Below are 17,868 nucleotides of genomic sequence, written 5' to 3' on the forward strand. Positions count from 1 at the left end.
TTAGCAGGCTGCCCCAGGAACTCAGCTTCATCCCCGGAACCGTAAAAATGGAGACTTTTGCGGATTTTTAGGAATCTTGCTCACGAGCCGATGACACGGAAGAATTAAAAGCTTACTAAACAGTAGGGACATTCTATAGATTATGCTAAAGAAGAAGGTATAATTCTAGGCAAGGCAAAATACCAGCAAACTTTAGAGACGGGAAACGATACAAAAGAGGTGGTGACATATCTGATGAAATTGTGGAACCTCCGGATTTTCCATGTACCCTAGAGACAACTATTGAATTATTAGAAGAATGGAGGAAGGAAGAGGACAAGACTCTCCCATCTCCAACAAAAGATCCTTCAGAGCAGGATAAGAGACATACTAGATACTACTATTTTCACAAAAGAATCGATCATGCAATAAGGGACTGCCGAACATTCAAATGGAAAAATATAACAGATAACAAAGGGGGGAGATAGACTTCGGACAAGATACTCATATCCAAAAGGATTCATTGCCGCATCAAGTGTTTATGTTTACACATGAAATCAATGAACACATGAATGAGGAAGTATGTATCGTGTCCGAAATCGATAACTATGAGTATATTGCAGCCAGGGTAACGCAGAAACCCCTTTTTGCAAACTTCTTCAATACATTGAATTTTACACCAGAACATTGACAAGTTTCCGCAGTTATATTGATAAAAATTACAGAGAATGAAGGGATGCAGCAATACCTGAACCAAAAATATCCACTACCTACAGATGTCATCACTTTCTCGGAGAAAGATCGAACAGTGCATTGCGACCACACCATACCTTTATATGTGACAGCGGGAATACGAAAACACAAGTTCAAGAGAGCTTTCGTTGATACTGGAACTTCGCTAATCTGATCCCATTACATATTGTAGAAAGCATTGGAATCAAGGAGAAGGAGATTAACAAGTTCGCAACCAGAATTCAAGGCTTCGAATGACTCATGCAACATGCTATGATAACTATTTAGCTGAAAGTACAAGTCAGGCCTATTCGGGCTAGCGAACCGTTCTATGTCATGGATGTTCATCCGGCTTATCACTTATTATTAGGAAGACCATGGGTGCATAAGCATGGGATTTCACCATCTGATTATCACCAATTAATAATATGATTTCAGGTGATTTTCCTCTCGCGTGGTTAAAAGCTGAACAAAGCTCTCTTCTGAGAGCTTTTGGCCCCACCAAAGTATATTTCAGCCAATAAAATCATCCCGTTTATTCATACCACCAATACTTCATCCAGTAGCACCCCGATATTTATGTATAAGCATACGCTATTTTCACAATTCTTTTTTATCGTCTCTCGGCTTCTCCCTTTCCCTGTTCTTATTCTCTCTTTCTCTTCACGCTGTTTTATACTCATGGATTATATTTTTGTTCACGCTGTTATTTTCTTCATTGATTATATTTTCTTCTGATGATTTATTTTGGTTTATTTTGCAGGTACAATAGGTAAGATTTATATCGAAAAAATGTATATATAAAACCCAACTAAAACGCAAGGTGAAAACCCTAATAGGTTAAAAAAATCATTACCTTCTATTCCATTACGAACCTTGAAAATCGTTTTCTTAGTATAATTCTGAATTTACAATTAGTTATGTGGTTGCTATAAAACCCTAATTTAGAATGGGTTAACAAGTATGTGCTTAACAACCAATTGATTCAGTTTTTTGTGGGCTTGCCATGGTTTTTTTGAGTTAGACCAAGCACATGCGCAGTTGTAAAACTCAAATATCGTTGTTCTCCTTACATTCTTCTCTTAGGCTACACTAAATTTTTTTCTCTCTTCTGACTTCAAGGGTTGTAAGTAAGTTTTTGGTTTTCTTACGTTTTTATAGAAAGAAGAGAGTTCGCTTCTCTCTAACCCTAATTGTATAAAACTATCCAATTTTCATATTTATGGATATTTATTTTTTATTTATTTTTTCTTAGCATTGATTTTGATTTGATTATATGAGTTGCTTTCTTAATTATTGTTTTATAAATATGGGGTTTCCTGACTTTTTCAGATCTTTTTCAGTTCAAGCAATAAATTGAGAACTCCTTTGAGATTTTGGATCATCCATGCTAAGTGTCAATAGTATATGTTATGAGATTTGTGTCTTTTTGGCTCAATTGGACTGTTCGAATCTTCATTAGCGTCCTATGTTGAGAGCCTGCAAATTTTACCCCTGATACTATAGTAAAATAAATAGCAAAAAAAATTCTCATCATGGGTTTTGCTGTGGATGCTCTAATTTAATTGTGCGATTTTGTGTGTTACTGCAGTTTGGCCAGATGGGGAGTGCAAGCAACAAAAAGAGAAAATGCTACGTCGACAGGCAGAAAATCGTCTAAAATGGAAAAGGTAGAGGAATTATATAAATGAAGATAGCTGAAGAAAGAGAAGGGGGAGAGAGACGAAGACAATGGGATGAAGGATGATCAGCGGAAGCAGAGGTCTTGAATCTAAACGACAGTTTCTTGGAATATCTCACTAACGCCTAATAGTATGAAAAAGTAAACTTATCCAAGTTCCGTTCTATTTTGTTGTCATCGTGTCCAAAAATGTGATGCTTTTGGATCTACATTTCATAGTACATTACTACATGGGTTAACTATTTCTTACTTTTTATTGTCATAACTTTCAACAAATACTTATAGGGCCAGTTAGAAGTTAAAACTAGGGCTGCACAAAATCGACTCAACCCACCAACTCAACCCACACCCGCCTGAAATTACCCGCACCCGACCCAACCCATTTAGGAGCGGGTCGACTATGGGTCACAACATCAAAACCCATCGTATGGTGGGTCGACTGTGGGTGACAACTTCCCTCACCCGACCCAACCCACCCACCCACCTAAATATTTCTAAATTAATGCTAACCCTTAGATTACCTATTCTAGATGAACCACATCCATTGAAGTGATAATATATAATTCCTAAACCTAATCATCGGTAGCTTCTCTTCATTGAAGAGTCTTCAATCAGTTCCCTTCAACGGCAGTCTCAGAGGCTCAGTTTATTTTTTCATTTTCTCTTCGCTTTGTAAATCAAACCACAGCATCACCAACAGCAATCAATCAACATCGTCACCAGTAAACCAACAACCAAAGGTGAGACTAGGAATCATTGTAATTTGTAAATACTAATTAGGGTTTTGTTTCCTAAGATTGATTTTGGGTTGGCTTATTTCAATTGGGTTCTTAATGTAATGTTCATTCTATTTTATGGTGGGTAACCCACCACCCACCCGATCCAACCCACCGTAATGTGGGTCGGATGAAAATCGACCCATTGTAATGTTGGGTTGGTTGCGGGTGACAACTTCTGTTACCCACCATCAGTGGATTGGGTCACGGGTGAGGCCAACCCCGACCCAACCCGACCCATGTACAGCCCTAGTTAAAACTAATTAATGGCTCGAAATATATTTAAGCGCGTGACTTATATGTCTAGCGTTAGGCATATGTCACTTTTCTTGCTTTACATGACCTTAATGATTTTATACATTCACTTGAAATTGAGTTCAAGGTGATCTGACACAATTCCTACTATTTAGTTGCCTCGCGTTTTTGGGGGCCACTCAAAAGGATTTTGGGGCCAATAATAAAACAAAAAAGGTCACCCAAAGGGAAAATGTAGCCAGCCCTTATCTCGCGTAATTCGTAATGGCAAAATTACCCTTATATTTTCGGAGGATATGATAACATTTTTATCCTCCGATTGCAATCGGAAGCCAAAATATTACCCAGACTTCCGATTGTAGTCGGTGCAGTATTAGAATGATTTATGTTTCATTTTTTCCATTTCTTTTTCATTTTTGAGTTGTTAGAGTTATAGAAAAGAAGGTGAAGGAAAAAAGGGAAAACCCATTTTATCACTACAAAAATGGATGGATATGAAGAAGAAGGTGAGAATCATGGCGAAGAACAAAATGTTGAGGGTTCACGACCGTTTAGAGAAGACGATTTGGGGTATATGTTGAATGATCCAAACTTTTGTGGAGAGGAAAACCTAGACGACCCTTTCATGGAAGAAAATGAAGAATTGCCTGATATTGAAACTAACGATGCATGTAAAACACATGTATTGTGTTAAGAAACTCAAATACTCGATTTCCATGCGTTTGTGTGCTTTTGTAAACAAGAAAAACCGATTATTGCATGCATTGAATGCTATGAACTACCCAGATTCGGTAGATAATTTCTCGAATAAACTTACGAATATAACAGACTGAGTACCAAATATGTATATTCGGTAGTTCCAAGATAGTAGTTTACTGCCGAATATGAGAAAAAACCCCAAACTGGTTTTCCATAAAAATCTACATTCGGTAGTTATGTAGAGTTATTTACCTCCGAATGGCCCCAAAAACGAATTCCTCAAAAAATTTCAAAACTCAGTATTCTTATCCTTTACAATTGGTAATAGTTTAACATTATTTGACTACCGAATATAACAGTGTCCTCAAAATAAAATTTCCGAAAACTTTAAAATCGGATGTTTATCGATTAAAGTTATCTCCAGGTTATTTATATTCGGCTGTTTTACTATATATTTTAGATTCCGATTATATCATTTTTTGCACTCAGTAAACTGTGTACATTCATTTGCATAAATCGTATGTTTTGGGTAACCGATAGGATTCCGAATATAGTATATTCGGCAGTTTGACTTATTTAATAACCTCCGATTATTGTATAATAATTTGTTGCTTTCATATGCAGGTCGTTGAAGAGTTTGTTGATGATTTCTATTTGAGGCCCGACACTTCCCTATACTATGCAAACGATTTGGTATACTCATTACTACTTTTCTTTTTTTTTTTCAAAATTTATATGTTAAATGGTTATGCTTATTAGATTTGTTTTGTTTTATGCACGTTTAGACATTTGGAAGTAAGAAGGAGGCAAAGGAATGTCTTATGAACAAGGCAAAAGATAACATGTGTGTGGTAGTTCAAAATAATCATGTTAGTGACACTCGATTTGAAATAATTTGTGAGCGAGGTGGGACGCGAAAGATTCATGAGGGAAAGAATAGTAAGTACGTACGGAAGACGAATAGGAAATATTGAAGCAATACCAAGAAGATAGGATGCCCATTTAAGATTGTCTTCTATAAGCCCGATGGTATTAAAGGTAAAGAGTATAAAATGTATAAAGTTGATAACGGTTGTCACAACCATGATGATCCGTTGGATTTAATTGGACATGTAATGGTTGCCAAGTTAAAACCACATCAAATGCAGACGGTGAGGTCTATGCGGATCCAAAAAGCGAGTGCGATCTTAAGTAAAATAAAGGCGGACGACCCCGACAACTTGTCTTCTTTGTCTACAATTAAGTCGGCACTAGCTACGATCAAAAGGACTGAATGGGATGGTAGAACGGTCATGCAACAATCGGAGTGGTTAGCGGAGTTACACGACTACACCTTGAGAAGGGAAGAAAAGGATGGTATAGTGGTTCGTATTTTCTTGGCACATCCCGAAATGATCCAATTGGCTCAATGCTTTCATCAAATTTTGTTGATAGATGCTACTTATAAGACAAACAAGTATAACATGCCGTTGTTGAACATTGCTTTCCATACTTCGGACAAAAACACGTTTACGATTGCATGGGGTTTAATGGATCATGAGAACAATGTGAGTTTCATTTGGATGTTGGAGACGTTGAGGTCCATTTACAACGGTGATAATTTTCCAAGGGTTATTGTAACGGATAACGATCAAGCCTTAATGCATGCAATAACGGTAGTGTTTCCGGAAGCCCCAAACTTGCAATGTACGTGGCACATTCAATGCAATCTCAAAACCAATTGCCATCATCATTTCCAAGCTAAAAGACCAAGGAAGGGTACCAAGAGGTCAAAGGAAGAGGATGAGCGCATTAGTAAATTAACCGTGGAAGAACGTAAGGAAGAGGATAGGTTATTTGAAGAAAAGTGGAAGGAGGATGGAATTATTTGGAAAATGTTCATGAAAGCATGGGACAAAATCGTTTGGTCGATGACCGAGGAAATTTACGAATGTAACTTGAAGAAATTTGAGGATGAATACGGCACGGACTACCCAAAACCGGTTGAGTATTGTAAAAAACAATGGTTAACGATTAAGGAGAGGTTTGTGTTTGCATGGACATATGAATATCGTAACTTCAAGAACGAGGCGACAAGCATTGCGGAGGGGTCTCATGGTCGACTAAAGAAAATACTAATTGGTAGTCAAAATGGAGTTGTGTCGATCCAAGAAGCAATCCATGAATTCACCAATCGTGATCTCGTAAAGATTAGGAAATGTATGCAATTTAGTGTACACCAATTCCCGATGGAACATATTAAGGAAAAATTGCTTCTAAGGGGAGTTGTTCATAAAGTTTCAAGATGGGCAATAAATCGCATGATGAAACAATTGAAGTTATATAAAACTTATGATGACGAGAATACGGTTTGTGTTTGCAAGGATATGATAGGTATTGGACTCCCGTGTCGTCATAAGTTGGGTAGGTATGTTGAAGTGATTGACATCAATGATATTCATCCATTTTGGAAGCAATTAAATTTCACTCCGAACACCCCGGTAGTTGATGGTCCGTCTTTCTTGGAGTCGGAATTGTGTGCACGAATAGCCGAGCGTTACGCTACATCAAACGGCACCAAAAAGCAAATATTGATGCATAATTTGGAGGAAGCCCTTCACCCTTGTTTAAGGGAGGTTGATGAACCTATTAAGCAAAAAACACCGGTAGGCCGAACACCGAAGTGTCGAGGACCATCCAAAGAAAAGAGTTGAAGGAGTATTTGTCTAATAAAAGAATATTGTCTAGGCACGAGCGTTCGGAAGCCGAATTTGAAGATGAGCCGGAACCTAAGAAAAGAGGTCGTCCAAGAAATGATCAAAGTGGACCAACCACCCGACAAGTAAGGCCAAAGATCTCTACAGAGCCTTCTCAAGTAAGTCAACCCAATGTTGTCGAAGAAGTTGTTGAGAAATGAACGCCTCGCAACAAACCCAACCAATGGAAATTCTTACTATAAAAGAGGACAAAGGTACTCTTCGTTGCCCTAGAGATCTTAATGGAAGACCAAATCGATCCACATATACAATATACAAAGAGTATTTGGAACAACTCCCTCCACTTATCATTCCATTTGTTTTGTCGACCGACGAGGTTGATGGGGATGGAAATTGTGGGTTTCACGTTGCTACGGAACAAATGGGTTACTTTAGAGAGGCGGATATCGAAGATGTCACCCAATGCCAATATTTAAGAAATAAGATGGCGGTACAACTAGTGAAGGACAAGGGTTTTTATATGGAGATGATGAGGCGAGGAGATAGATACGACAAAGAACAAGAGTTCAAAGACTTAGTTGCGCGTGTGAAGTGCCGAAAGGGATTGAAGACAATCGGATCCAAGTATTGGATGACAATGCCTAAATTTGGATATCTCCTAGCGGACGTTTTGAATTGCGTGGTACATTTCTTTGTTCCTCCTATGTATGGACTTAGCATGACGTTTGCACCCACAAGAACGGCTTGCGACGAGTCGGTTAAAGATAGAAGAATCGTAATGGCATTTGTGAATGAAATGCATTTTATCGGTTTAAGAGTAAAGAAAATTGTCCGTTACCTCCGTTGAGTAAGTGGCACGATTACTTCCCGATGAACCATTGCAAGGATTGGGTGAAACAATATGAGTCCAACATGGTTGATTGGGATCGCGTTATGGACAACAACTTTCCCGCTGAGTTACTCGAATTGATCCCCTCGGATGATGACGATGTTTGATCGTTTTTTTTTCGAACATGTAATTTGTACAAGTTTTTTGGAAACTTTTTTGTGAAGATATATGATTTAATCGGTCGCAAAAAAATGATACATGTTGTTCCCGAATGTAGGAATCGGGCTCTTTGATACACGTTTTGATTCCGAATATTATAATCGGTTGGTAATGATACACGTTTTGATTCTGAATATTATAATCGGTAGAACTCTTAAATATCTATCTACCGATTTGGTGGGTATTTCGAGGCACGGCTATAATTTTTTTTGAAACTATGTAATCGGAACAACAGTATTATAACACTTCAATCCGATTAATCATATTCGGGAATTCCATATTTTATCAAACCGCCGATTAATATTAAAAATTTGAATTTACAGCACTCAAACATCACATGTTATTCTTTTTTCCCAGTCCGAGATGCAACAATCAACGCGGCTTCGAAATGTAGAAACGACTCTCCTCTCCACTTGGAATAAGCATCTTGTGCCGCAAACCTGTCGTCTCTGTGCCTAGCAAGAATACGGTTGTACTCGGTGCACAATTTTATAACATGGTGCACCCTTGAAGAAACATGGGATGGTTCATAATTGTGGCGTGGCTTCTTGTACTTACCAACAAAAGGACCCAATGAAACGTTAATCCAAAATATACGATCGTCCTGCTGTTCTTTGGGTAGATCTTTCACAATGTAATAATTTTTTATCCATTCGGTCTCTTCCTCAACTTGTTTTAATCTTTCTCTATGATGGAATTGTTCTTCACCTCGCTTCTTAGCCTTGATTTCCTCTTCCTCCTCCTTCGTTGCCACTAACGATGGTTTAATTTTTTTGGGTTGTTTGTTCCTTTTTTGTATTTCTTCTTCCATTGCTGCAATTGATGTAGTTGTTCGCTTGCATCTTCGAAGTATGTTGTCGATTGATGATGGACTTGCCATTGAAAAGGTTTTTCATTCTGATTTTTTACTCAATAATAACTGAGAGGGGTTACCCTCCTTATATAGATTAGAGTTCCAACGACTCTAATTTTTGAAAATATGGCCGTTGAGGTTTCGTATCAATGATGCACCACAATCGGTTGCTAACGATACACGTATTCCCTCCGAACAAGACATTCGGTAGCGAACTTAAATTTTTATCTACCGATTAAGTTGGTATTTCTAAAAACGACTATATTATTCGGAGGATAATTTTTTTTTGTAAAGTCCCGAATGTACGATGGCCCAAAAATCAGAATTTGGGAAAAACTGATACTTTTCAAATTTTGAACTTGAAATAATCGGAAGTTAACTTAGTTACCCGAACTTCCGAATATGGGTTGTCTAACCTTCTATATTGGCCCTTGGAACCACCTAGAGCCATGGCATGGTTTGTTTTGAACTTGTAATATTCGGAGGATAATTTTTTTTGTAAAGTCCCGAATGTACGATGGCCCAAAAATCAGAATTTGGGAAAAACTGATACTTTTCAAATTTTGAACTTGAAATAATCAGAAGTTAACTTAGTTACCGAACTTCCGAATATGGGTTGTCTAACCTTCTATATTGGCCCTTGGAACCACCTAGAGCCATGGCATGGTTTGTTTTGAACTTGTAATATTCAGAGGATAATTTTTTTTGTAAAGTCCCGAATGTACGATGGCCCAAAAATCAGAATTTGGGAAAAACTGATACTTTTCAAAATAATCGGAAGTTAACTTAGTTACCCAAACTTCTGAATGTACAACACAAATCATTGTCATTTATCTTCTCTTCTTTACTTTACGACCGTGACTACCTCCCAGTCCCGCACGAGCACGGGTTTGAGCACCTTCAGTTGGAGCAGATTCAGTTGGAGCACCTTCAGCGCTCGATGAAGCTCGAGTTCTTTTACCCGTCTTTGATACTTCCACCTTGGGCGGATGCCTCTTCATGACTTTCTCCCCAAACTGGGCAGCATAATCTTCGTTATCCATATTATCAACTAGATCTCTAGCCTCTTTGATCTTCTCAGCTGGCATGGGATCTCCGCTCTTCAGGCATGCAGTTAACATTTTGGAAACACGCTTGAACCTATTCACCTGTTTTTTATACGTAATGACATAACATCAAACGGTAATTACCTAAGATTTATAGGAATAATATAAAATGAACAAAAATATAAGAACACGCACCAGTCTATCATAACCAGCTGGTTTGTCTTTGATGATACAATTATAACTTGAACCCGCCGCAGTAGTGTTGGATTTGATTTCACGGATAACCAAAGGATGTGATACCTTGTTATACCAACTCATATAGTCTGGAGAATTTTCATCGCCTCAGGTGGTTCGTCTACCAGTGTCGATAATGAAGTCATTCCTCTTATCCCAGTTATCAAGAACAGTAGGTGGGCCTGTGTGAACAATCGTGAGATTATCACCACTAGAAGAGCACAACTCCAACTACAATTTGTAGTAATCCCCCATTTTCTCCACGGGTTGATGTTGTATATACCCGTGTTGTCGCATCACCCTAGAGGGGTTATACATCACATATCCTGTGGAGTGCCACAATGGTCCAAAATAAAGGGACAAGTCCGACCGAACATTTATATGCCCACTGGATCGATCTTCCTTGTATGAATCAAAGCATACGTCTGAGGCCTTCAATTGGTCCAAAATCTCCCTCATGCGAATCAACTGCTGCTATTTTGTCCTAGAACGGTTGTCTTCAAATATATACTTTGTTCCTCTAGGAGTACCTTTGCACCACCCCGGGTTATCTCCGGCCAACTTCAGGATAGGGAAGTGGTCATAGATCCACGCCTATATACATAAGAAACCAAGTTTTAGTAAATAGATTGTGTATATTCGGTAGTAATTTCCAAACATTATTTCCGATTATACATAATCGGAAATACAACTGAGTACCTATCCACCGAATACCAAACATTCGGAAATAGATATGGATCATTTCCTAACGAATATGCGTCATTTGGAGTTCAGTAACCTATAGTTTTTCTGGCCTGTATATTCGGTAGTAATATCAAAAGAATATTTTCGATTATATATAATCGGAAATAAAACTAAGTACCTAGCCACCGAATAACCAACATTCGGAAAAAGAGATGGATCATTTCCTACCGAATATGCGTCATTTGGAGTTCAGTAACCTATAGTTTTTCTGGCCTGTATATTGGGTTCTAATATCAAAAGAATATTTCCGATTATATATAATCGGAAAACAAATTAAGTACCTATCCACCGAATAACCAACATTCGAAAAAAGAGATGGATCATTTTCTACCGAATATGCGTCATTTGGAGTTATGAATATGCATCATATGTATTGTCTACCGAATAACTATAGAGTGGGTTATAGAGTTAAAGAAAAAACCTGCAATAGAGCCACGTTCCCGGCAACTTGGCAGGTTCCTAGCCTCGAAGACTTTCTCAACTCTTCCATCAATAATGCTAGGCATGCCGTGCCCCAAGAATAGTCACCGACTTCATGGAGAGGATACAAAAGTTGTATAAGGTTGGCGTCGATCCGGTTGCCAGAAGTATTGGGGAATATGACACATCCCAATACACAAAGGAGATATGCGGTGGCAGCGTGGTTCACTTGCTCATCAGTTAAAGTTCCATTCCTTTCCTTCTCCAAGGTACCTCGGAACATATTCATCAAAGCTGTAATGTTGATCTGTCTTGTTCTGTAACTTGCATGCCTCCTAAACTCTGCTGTTGTTGTCTCTTCATCCCAACCTAAGCACTTTTTAGTTAGAGAATAAAGTTGTGCCAAACTTAACTGCTTTGTGTAGTTAAACTTCATAGTTGTGCCTTGGTCGGGAAGGTTAAGAATCTGCACAACATCATCCGGAGTAATCGTCATCTCCCCAAACGACATATGGAAAGTATCGGTCTCAGGATACATTCTCTCCACGAACGTCGATATGGCCACATGATCATGTTCCAACAATGAATTCTCGGCGGCATTAGCTAACCCCGAGTTGGCAACAATTGACTTGAACCTTTCACATTCACCGGATAAAGGCCACGCAAGCATTTTTGTTGGTGCGGCGGTAGGTTTGAGTAGACGGATCGCATCTTGATGATCCTATTAAAGTACATAAAAAAATCCTTAATACAAATATTACGATATAACACATAGACAATACATTAATAAAAAATAGTAATTTTATTATCTCGGTTTCGTATATTTCTCTGGCCCATGAGTCTTTGTATCCAAATAGCAATTTTCCTCCATCCGCCGGTAGCCCAAGGATTGTGCCTGCTGGAATACCCTTCTTCTTCAAGTGCTGAGGGACAATATGTGATGCTTTCTTAGCAATATCCTTCTTTACACCATCTTTTCCTTTTTTGGATTTTTGGGTACCACTTGGTTGTCCTTCTTCTTCTACTCTTGGCACTGGATCAACTGGTTCAATTTCATGGTGGGGTGTAACTTGTGGAGCAGTTGGTTTTGCACTTTGTTGAGCGGCTTGTTCAATACTTGGTTGCACCCCTTGTTCACTGCCTTGTTGTTCTACACTTTGTTCAGCACTTGGTTGCACTCCTTGTTGACTGCTTTGTTCTTGTAAGCTTTGTTGAACACTTGAATTATCTTTGGCACTCCTTTCCCTCCTAGCACTAGCTGTCACTTTCTTCCTCCTTTCTCGACTTTGTCTAAACAACAAAGAAAGGAACAATATTTACAAACTATACAATCAGAAGACAAAGTATGGAAATATAACCCGAATGTACACATTCGGACGTAAAAAGACACATATTGTTCCCGAATACAAAACAATCGAAAGATAACTAAACATATTTACAACCGAATATGCATCAATTGGAGTTCAGAAGGTCTAAATTTTTCATCCTACACAATCGGAAGAAAAAGTACAAAACTATAACCCGAATAAACAAATTCGGAAGTAAGAAGACACATATTTTTCCCGAATGAAAAACAATCGGAATATAACTAAACATGTTTACAACCGAATATTCATCAACTGGAGTTCAGAAACTCTAAAATTTTATCCTACACAATCGGAGGTATAAAACATTATATTGTCTTCCGAATAAATACTGGCCCCAAAATGAGATTTTTCCTATATCAGAAATTTTGAGATTTTTTCAATATATATATATATTCGGTAGTGAGTGTACTTCCGAATACTGTGTGTCTACTTAAATATATTCGGGAGCTAAAAAATTCTTTAAACTACCGATTATTACCAGTTTGTATCCAGGAAGATATGGCCAACAGTATTCGGCCGATAACCATCAAATATTTCTCCCGAATACTGTCGATGTTCTTGAGAAATGAAGAACACGACTACATTCGGAAGTAAATAAGCATGAATATCGCCCGAATCTGGATAAATAACCGAAAACCCTAGAAAATTTTTTTCTCGATTCGTCGAATTAAAGCGAAATAAACCCCAAAAATTATAGATTCTTACCTAATTGGGTCCATTTGAAGTTGACGAAGTGTTTGACTATCGGAATTGCCACCACCGACTACATTGACGGGTACTTCTTCTTCGCGTTCTTCTTCATTTGCAGCAAGAATTTCTTTATTTCTTGCTAAAGTCCCAATCTTTGGATCGATACCCCGAGCAACGTTTTTGGTTCTAGGTCTGTGGGTTTCATTTCCCTTATCCATTGTTTTACAAACGAATCGACGATGTTTTGATTTTACGATTCGCGGCGATGTTTCGGTTGAACACAAGAACGAGGGAAATTTTTTTTTTCTTCCACAATCGGAAGATAATATGAAACTGGAAGAAGAAGAGTTGAAATGAGTAGAATTTTTTTTGATTTGGTTTTTATACAGTTTTATCAGAAGGGCATTTATGTAACTTCAATATCATATAGGGTACCCCTTAACTAGAGTCTTTGGCTGTGTATAAATTGATGGCCCCTAAATCCTTTCGGGTGGCCCCTAAAAACGCGAGTTTTAGTTGAGCTTAATTTGGTGGGTTTTTTTAGTTGGAGTTTGGACAGATAGAGTAGCGGAGTATCAAGGTGACTACGTATTAAAACATTGCTATGTTTTATTGTTTTCTTTTGATCTTATATGGAATTTTCATATGCTTATGACTAGGGATTGCATATAGGTGAAGGGGTTTGTTGCACTGGCTTATTTTTCTCTGCAGGAGACGACAATGTTGTAACAATGAATCCATGATGCAACGATCTTTTGATTATGTGAGAAATTACAATTGTTGACATATGTTCCGGAGCTTGCAGTAATCTAATATACACAAAACACGATGCACTATTACCGAAGAGGAAAGAAACTAATACCTATAGTGACGAAGGCTCCAGTTTTCTGTGTAGAATGGACTTTGGTTGTTCTTTGTATCTTGCTGATTTCAGGAAACGGAAAAGAAGAAGATACTGCTAAAAAGGAAGAACTATAAAACTGGAACTAATTTGGTGTTAGGCATACATCTGTACCGCTGTACGTAGTAATACTAACCTTCTGTTTTGGAGTGAATTAACTGAAACTGAAAATGCCATATATGTTCTCTTTCGATAATTGCCGTTATAATCACTGTTTAGTTTAATAAGCGTTTTTTTTTAATTTATTACTTTTACTGTTTTACTATTTATATCGCCTATTTATCACAGGTTTTACTGGCACTAATGCACAATTTTCTCTGCAAAACGTTTAGGCCCGTGCGCAACAACTAGTATATTAAGTTTATATTAAAAAGAAAGCAGAAATGTGTGCCGGCTTCGATCGATCCTTTTACCACCGAAGAAGCTCATTTGGCTTAGCGGACCAAGAGAAGTAGTCACACATATTCATTCGACCCCAATTCCTGACTGGGAGACTATGTATGTCATCAAAATCAAGAACGCTCCAACGGGACGGGCACAGGTCCATCAAGACAAAAACGGCAATTTTGGAAGATTACACGCTCAGATGGGGGCATGTCTATCAACGCTAGAACCAATTCGAGACAGTAACAATATAGCCTCCAGTAAGACCTTCGGAACCATAAGGGAGGAAAGCATGGGGTTTATATAAGTAATCCAGGGGTTATTATGTGAACAACAATGCGAATAAATGAAAAGCTTTAAGAAATCAAATAAAAAATGTTTAATCCATCGATCAATAGAGGACACCAGGTCAACCTCCCTGGAAAGGTATACCGAAAACACCAATCAGGGGTTAGAACCTAGAGGTGTGTAAACAAATCATGACTGGACAACCTCTTTCATACAGCCCGAATGCTGAAATGGGAGGGGTCTGGATCCAAATACATACACCAAGAACTGACCCATACGAAAGATGTAAACCGGGAGTTTATAAAGAATCGGATGTGGATTGGGACTAAGAAGGGTGCAAGCCCTGAGGCCAGAATTAATTCTCTTTATGAAAGGTGTGGGCTTAGAGGCCCAGAAAGCACCAGATAAGAAATTAACTTCTAAAAAAAAATTACAACTCCTAAACAAAAGGAAAAGAGAAACACAAACTGCAAGCACAAATATCAAAATAACGTAAAGTACGATAACGATAGTATTTCGTTCAGCCATCAATCGAAAGAGCAAAAGGATTCACCCATTATTTTGTCTTAATCTAACAAAGACAACTCCGATTGTACTTGCGAAAGAGCATGACTCGAAAGATGCGGGACGGAGATGATGTATTGAATAAGAAAAGAAACATTATCCCGACGAGACATATAGAAAAGCCGAAGCTTATCCATTTCCAGATCTTTACTTGTCTTCGCTTGCCACGGTTTCATCATAGACATTTCCGAACATACTAACAAGCCATGATATTCAACAACAACAAGCTCGAAATGATCTAAAGATATATGTAACACAGTAATCAATTTCGAAAGAATCACAGCTTCAAGAACCAACCGAGTAAGGGATGACATTTCTAAGCTCAAAAATAACAATAACAAAAACAAACAATTGACCAAATATGGGAAAACATGAGTCTCATTATATATCATAAGCAAGATCAGCACGGTCTACAAGGCAATTATAGTATTTCAAAATCCAACGCAACAACCAACAATGTCCCAACAAGGGAAATATGAAATGCATCAACAACAGTAGGTAATGATACCTAGGTGAATCCATCAAGTTATTTCTTCTTCTCGGCCAGCTCTTTTCTCTTTGACTCCTAACTCTTTGTCGTTTCTGTAACATCTTCGGCAGTTTTCGTCGCTTCGGCAGCTAGACGAATCTGTTCAGTTTGTTGTTCCTTTAATTTCTGCGTCTCCGGAAAAATGTTTTCTTCCAGGCAAGTTGTGTACACATATATCTCACTATCAGACACGTGTATATAAAGAGGCACGTGGAAAGCATGCAGGCCAAAAACATCGAAACATGATGGGTCACGAAACACCAAATAAACCCCGAGGAGTTACTTTATCTCATCCCCAAAAGAGAAGCCAAGATCAACGGTGGAGAGAAAGTTAGCTGACACGGACTGACAGGGGCAGAAGACACTTGTCTGACACGAGCAGACCCCTCAACTACCCACATTAAACACTCCGAGCAGTGTATGTGTCGACCAACCTGTGGAACGAGCGAGGATGCCCCTGCGGGATCAAGGGGGAAACGCAGACCTCCGCGCGATGGACGCAAGGACACAAGAAGATAAGGTTCCAACGGTCTTCAGAGATGGGACCCACGTTCTAACCTTATAAATACCCAATCTCCACCAAGAGGAAGGGGGGGAAAAAACATCAGGAAGGGAAGGAAAGAGAGAGAGAGAGAAATAGCAAAGGTAGGTTAATCCCTGAGAGGAGAGAAACATGTAAACCCCAAAAATCATTCAACTGTTCGTGTAACCGTGAAGAACATAGTAGAATAACAAATCCCGTGGATGTAGGCCTTAGTGCTGAACCACGTAAACCTTGGTTTTATTTACATTTCAGCACTTTACATTCATTTAGCTCCACACGTGTTTGCTTATGTGTTTTGTTTTCCTTAATACTTATATCCCATGCACAAACGCCACGCCTGGAGTGGTTGGAGGAGGCCATGATAAACCCGAAGGTTTTGAGCCAATGAATCAACACCAGGTACCATCATCATAATCTCTTAGATGTTAATGATTGATTGTGAGCGTTCGGACCGCGTGGTTGTGTGCTCACAATTTGGCGCTAGAAACAGGGACTTCGTCCCGGTAAAAGATTTATCTTGTCCTGTGATTTCATTTTAATTGGCATATGATTGCTCTGATTTATCAGCTCGGACCGTATAGATCATTCGTAACTGTATTATGTTCAAAAACCCACCTTTGTCTTCGATAAGAGTTATTGTTCTAAGCGGGTTATTGTTCTAATCCATCGGATTTACAATTTTCGTAGTTTTTATACTAAGGATCCTTTAATAAAACTTAACCCGTATTTATAGCCTGCGGGTATTAATTCCCTCTTGAAAAATTGTATTTCGCCAACTAACCCGCTTCACGCGGATATTCCCGTTTTGTTGTTTGAAATAACTTATGCAGAGAACGTGTTGTGAGTAAAGAAGGCAAGTTTACGCGAGATTTCATTATCAACAAAAGGGCACGTGATGGAAAAGACGCAGGAAGCAGGAAAATCCAAAGCTTTGTCAAAAGAAACCCCAGGACAACCCCGATCATCACCCGAAGCAAGCAGAAAGGAGATAAAGCTAAAATGACCAATCGAAGGCAAGATACTGCAGAAATCACTTCACCCATGAACGCTAATTCAGTTGCAGCGGCGGCTCTCAGAGCAGCAACGATAAAAGTACGGGGAGGCTGCGGTAGTCCGAAGGCTGCGGAGGCTAGCAATACCTTCGCCATGAGTCAACTTAATCAACCAAGAGAAAGGGTGGATGAATCCAGAACATTCCAACCCGCGCACCTCTAACCTTTGGAATGCCGCTAAAAATAATCAGAATCAAACCATACCGGCGGCTCTGGCACCGCAGAGGGGCGCTCACTCCAATTTGGAAACACCAGCAACCGAAGCTGAACCCCTGCCACCTTTAGTACAGACCATGGAGGAGGGCGGCACGGCTGTAGCGGCACGCGCTGGGACTCCCAATCAGGGGTCCAACCAATCACACCGACTAATGGCTGAGCTTGAGGAA

Source organism: Papaver somniferum, chromosome 9 (genome assembly GCF_003573695.1).
Source record: "Papaver somniferum cultivar HN1 chromosome 9, ASM357369v1, whole genome shotgun sequence".
NCBI classification, from domain to species: Eukaryota; Viridiplantae; Streptophyta; class Magnoliopsida; order Ranunculales; family Papaveraceae; genus Papaver; species Papaver somniferum.